Genomic DNA, 5,445 nt, shown 5'->3' on the forward strand with positions numbered 1-5,445 from the left:
TGAGGTAGCCTGGGGTACGGGTGCCCAGGTTTGAGGTGGACTTTCACTGGAGGCACTTTGAGCAGACCCACGTCTTCAGGTCCGGTTGGCCACAAAGCGGTAGGTAGGTCAGGTAAGTTCGGGGGAGGCGTCAGTTGCAGTGTCATCATCATCAAAGGGAAGGCCTTAAGAACACAACGATCTTCAATGCCTTGTTGTGAGGCAGGGTCCTGTAACTGCAGTTCCATCCCTTGATCACCGAAGGTGATGGTAGCACGAAGCCTTTGAAGGAGGTCAGCTCCTAGAAGGTTGACAGGACAGGTTTCAGACACCAGAAACTTGGCAAAGACACCAGAGAATGGGCCAGCTGGGACAGGAACAGTGAGTGGTGATGAGATTTGTTGGCCTTCTACTCAGATACACGTGAGGAAGTCTGATGACAGGGAGATAGTAAGAGGCAGCTGAGATGAGGAGATAACAGAGGTGGCCACCCCAGTGTCCACTAAAAACTTGAGAGATTGGTTATCCACTTCCAGGGTCACTGTACCGCAAGATGAAGAAGTACAAGTGGTAGGGAAGGTGGGCACCGGTTGGCCTGAACTTCATGAGTGTGGAGGAGGGGGTCTCCGATGGTACTCCTTGTGGGGGCAATCTCTTCTCATGTGGTCAGGATTGCCACACTCCCAACACAGAGGTCTCCCTTGGTCATCGCGAAATGGTCTATCCCTGCAGTTTCGGCCTTGGGGCCCCCTTGGCCTCAAGGATGGTGGTCCATACCGATCCTGAGCCTGATACACCATAACTGGTACTTCTGAGGCTTCTGCCATATACATGGCTGGTTTCTTCTTGCCTTTATCCTTCTGTGCTTCTTTTTGTGCTTCTTTTTCTTCCCTTTGAAGCATTTTCTGATAACTCTTCACAACAGTGAGGGCCTGTTTTAGGGGACCATCGGGTAATTCGGGACGAAGCTTCATGACCTTATCCTTCAGTGGATCCTCCAGACCATCAATAAAAGCACGAACCAACAAGGCTGCTTGCGTCTTCACATGAGTTGAATAACCCAAGTCTTCAAACTGCATAGTTAGTCTGGCAGCATCTTTCTCCACAGCTTCACCAGATTCTTGTTGTATATCCTGTATTGATCCTGCTTCGTCAGAAAGACGGTCCTGAGCCCACTTCGTGAGTTGTGCCATAAACTCTTCTCCAGACTTGAACTTGTTGAGAGGTCCCGCCCTAGTGGAGTCCAATTCCTTCATGATGGTGGGGAGAAAGTATTCGGAGGCTTTGATTGAGGTGATGCCTGATAGATCAGACCATGTAGCCCCATAGATGCTCCTAATCTGTTCCAGTTTCCTTACATACTGCATGGGAAATTTGTCCGGGTCAGGTAACTTGTTAACAATAGCATCAATTTGTACCGGAGTGAAGGGTTGGTACTTCAGCTTCAGCCCTTCTTCTTCTCCGTCATGTGTCACTACCTCATCCTTCGGGGCAGTTGGGGGCGCTGTGGGCGTTGTCCCATCCAGAGGCTTTATACCTGTGTGCATTAGTGGCACCATATATTCAGCTACCAGGGGCATAATGCCGTCTATTCCAGACTCATGGTAACAGACGATCCTAACTTCTTGCAAATCAAGATTTGGGGTTGATTGGAGGCAATTCTTGATGACTTCAACATGTTCCTTCATACAAGGGCCCAGTGGGTATCCGAAGAGTCCTGAAGATATCAATGGTATAGCCAAGGTTCTACGAGAAAGTGTATCTTTCCCTAGCCGTCCTGCAAAGATGACCACTGTCTGCAAGGCGGTCTGCAACATTGTACGGCAGTGCTCGGGTGTCCTATAATCATATATAGGGCCTGCAGTGTGTAACACTAAATCACAGGGTAAATTTCCCCCTTGGGTGGACATAGCATCTCCCGGTTGCAAGGGGCCATAAGCAGCAAGGTAGGCCTGACACTCTTGGGCTATGACTGGGCCCCCCTTTTTGGCTATCTGTTGGGCCAAACCACCTCTATGTGACAGAGTAGAGTTGGCTGGGCTCACTATGGCTCCCACCTGGTGGGTAATTATATCCCCATACCCTACTGAGAAAAGAACCTGGGAACCCTGAGGTGTGATGTAGTAGCGTGAATGACAGGGGAACCAAATTTCAGGGTCATGGGGTAGCTTAGAGGGTTTGTTGAAAGGGGTAGGTCGCGGGCTCCTTCCGGGCCGGGGGGATTCGAACGGACCTAACAGCGGTGGCGGGGCAAGGGGATTGGGGGGAATTGTAGCAGCCTGATTGTCCGGATCTTCCGGTTCTTCATCATCTCCGATAACTTGGCATCTCATACGCAATGCGGACTGGAAGGCCGCACTACCAGTCAGGGCATCGAGAGTGAATGGACCCTGCCCGGGTGTATTTACAAATATCACAGTGGGTTGCACCGGAAGACTAGACCCTGAGACCGAAGTGGAAACAGGAACAATGGAGGTGGAAACAGCATCGGTCGGTGCCGGAGGTTTCTCAGGAAGGGGTGGTCCCTGATAGTACTCGCCGGAAGGTGTCAGCAGCGGACATAACGGCTGGGGAGGAGTTCTAGGTATACCAAGATGGCCGGCGGCGGAAGCGTGGCGTGCCCCACTTCTGTCCGTGGTCTGGGCGGAGCCCCAAGGACGGCCCGCCCCGCACACACGGCAGGTTTCCACCCAAGACGGATTCTGCACGCCACAAACAGGACACACCCATGCTTCCGGAGACCTCGTCCCGCCGCCATTATAGGGCGGTGGCTGGGACTGCGTGTTCATCATCAGTGGCGCGGCGGCCATTTTACAATCTGTGAGATTACAGTTCGAAGGCATTTTATAACCAAACACGGGTTCTGCATCTTCTGATCCTCCCTCTCCATCAACCTCTTTCCATCCTTCATTTTTCAAGCCTCGTGCAACTCACAGATGAGCTTGTGCTTGTTCTAGCAATCCTTTATCTTTCAACATGCCCCTTTTGTTCTCTATGAGATTGTGCCATGTAGACGGCTGCAATCTCCCTGACGAGGGCAGTCCTACATGCTCGTACAACCTCTCAACATTCTTGACTGCCTTCTTTCCCTCCCGTGACTCTACTATTGTCTTGACTTCCACAGCATCCTCATTTAACTTGTGGGGCACAGACTTCTTCTGCTTTAAGAGACGCAGCATGACTCACAGAATACTATGCCCTTCTGCAGTAGGCCACTGACAGCGATATCAACACTGTGTCCTATAGCACAGAACCTCTCGTTCAACGTACTAGGAAAAGAGCCTCGCGCTCAATATTTCCTGTCCCTAACCTGAACAACAGTGATTAACAGACTATCCTGTCACGATATTCTAAACCGTTGGGAGGCGGTCTCCTTGTGAGACCCCTCCACAAAAATTCTGGTGGTCTCGTACGGGGACGTCTTAATTACCTATTTCTGATGGTCCCGTCTCGGGACGTCTTAATTACCTGTTTCTGGTGGTCCCGTACGGGGACGTCTTAATTACCTGTTTGTACTCAAAAATTCTGGGGTCCCCCACTTGGGACGTCTTAATTACCTGTTAGTACAATATCACAGAGGCTGCATCTCCTATCCCTTTCTCTAAGCCGCCCCGCAATCTACAACTTGTTCAATCTTTCACTCCACTTCACTACTAGACAATAGTCACGGGTAGGGTGGTTGAATGGAGTACAATGACCGGTGGAGGAGGTGTGGTGTACCCGAGGATGCGCAGGATGCGATGTCTCTCAGTTGCTGGTTCAGAGCGTGGCACAGGATCGCGCTCGGTCTCACCACTCGACCGGTCACCTCTCGGACCCAAGGAGACCACAGACAAACCAATAACGGCTGAGACACTAGCAAGTGTGACACATACAGAGTATATGATCTCCACTTACCGTGTTTGGAGGGTGATCAGTCCTCGAGGTCAGCCACTACGGGTGTCGTCCACGGACATCCAGGAATGGGTCCAGGGGGTCTCGGATCGCTGGCCACGCCCCACGTTGGAAGCGCCAAATTGTCGGGGTCGTCACGACAATAACCCTCATTCACCAGTCATCCCAAATTAGACTATAAGCATGTGGTACCGGGTAAGAATGAGTCAGACAAAAAGCTGGTTCAATCTCAGTGCATGCTCGTGCTTGTTTAAGTGTCGGCAACGATCACAGCAACTGACTTTATTTCTAGATACGCAGTACTATATCATTTTAGGAAAAAGGAATGCAATAGGCAGGGTTTAAGCAGTATATGTCTAGTATTCAGTCTTTCTGATTTGTCCTGATGTCTTCTAATGAATCCTCCTTTCTTCACATTCCTGAAGTTTCAATTTCAGAAGAAATGATACTTCTTTCCTCAGAGACGAAAAGTAGGGCAAAGGTGAATACTGGCAGCCATTTTAAATACAGTTACATTAGCATCTGCAAGCATAGGGAAAACTTATTGTTTCACAGTATAAGAATATATATAAAAGTACAAAAAGGTATACAGATATATCTTTTTCACCTTGACATCATGATACATGACCTCATCCATCCTCCCTTTAATATGGTGCAGTCGTACTGTCCCCTTTGCCCCTTAGCATAAAAGCACCCCCAAAGTATGATTTTTCTCCCACCATGCTTCACAGTTGGTACAGTGTTCTTGAGGTTGTACTCATGCTTCTTCTTCCTCCAAACACAGCGAGTGGAGTCGATGTCAAAAAGTTCTATTTTGATCTCATCTGACCACGTGACCTTCTCCCATGCCTCCTCTGGATCATCCAGATGGACTTATATTCATGTGCCCGACACATCAAATGCATCTATTGTTCCAATCGGATGTTGGATCATGTTACAGTCTTACTCTTAGGGTCCTGTTGGTCTTCACATGCACCACTTCCACCATTTTGGCCTTGTCTTTTTGTTTTGTTGTTGATGCGTGCGCTAATCGTCAATAGATTTCTTGTCTAGTTTATCTATCTTTTGTACTGCCCTTGAATTCTGTTGGTTACTACTGCATATTTCATTTATAATTTTTATGTGTTGCAAATTGCTATATGTGTCACTGGATTTTATACTATGTGGCTAGTGGTCACTGGGATTTTACCTGTTGGAAAAATATTTTGCTCTTTGCATGCTGTTAATATATTTTATTTCTTAATTTTTTATTCTTCACACTTATTTCACATATGCCTGTCTTGGGCCCAGCACCCACTATATATATTCTATTATTATATGGTGTTGCTATGCACCTGCACTTTATATGTTCACTCTCCACCTACAACTTTATATGGATGGTATATTTCCCTTCTCCACACTTCTTTACATAGTCTATGCGTGTGTGTATATACAGTATATACACTATGTACAGATGACAGTTTGGGAAACACCATAGGAAACCAGTAAAGACGCAAACAAAAACTCAGCAAATCCACAAACAATTTTATACTTGCGTTTTTGCTGTGGATTTGACTGACTCAATTGAAGTCA

Source organism: Ranitomeya variabilis, chromosome 1 (genome assembly GCF_051348905.1).
Source record: "Ranitomeya variabilis isolate aRanVar5 chromosome 1, aRanVar5.hap1, whole genome shotgun sequence".
Taxonomy (NCBI): Eukaryota; Metazoa; Chordata; class Amphibia; order Anura; family Dendrobatidae; genus Ranitomeya; species Ranitomeya variabilis.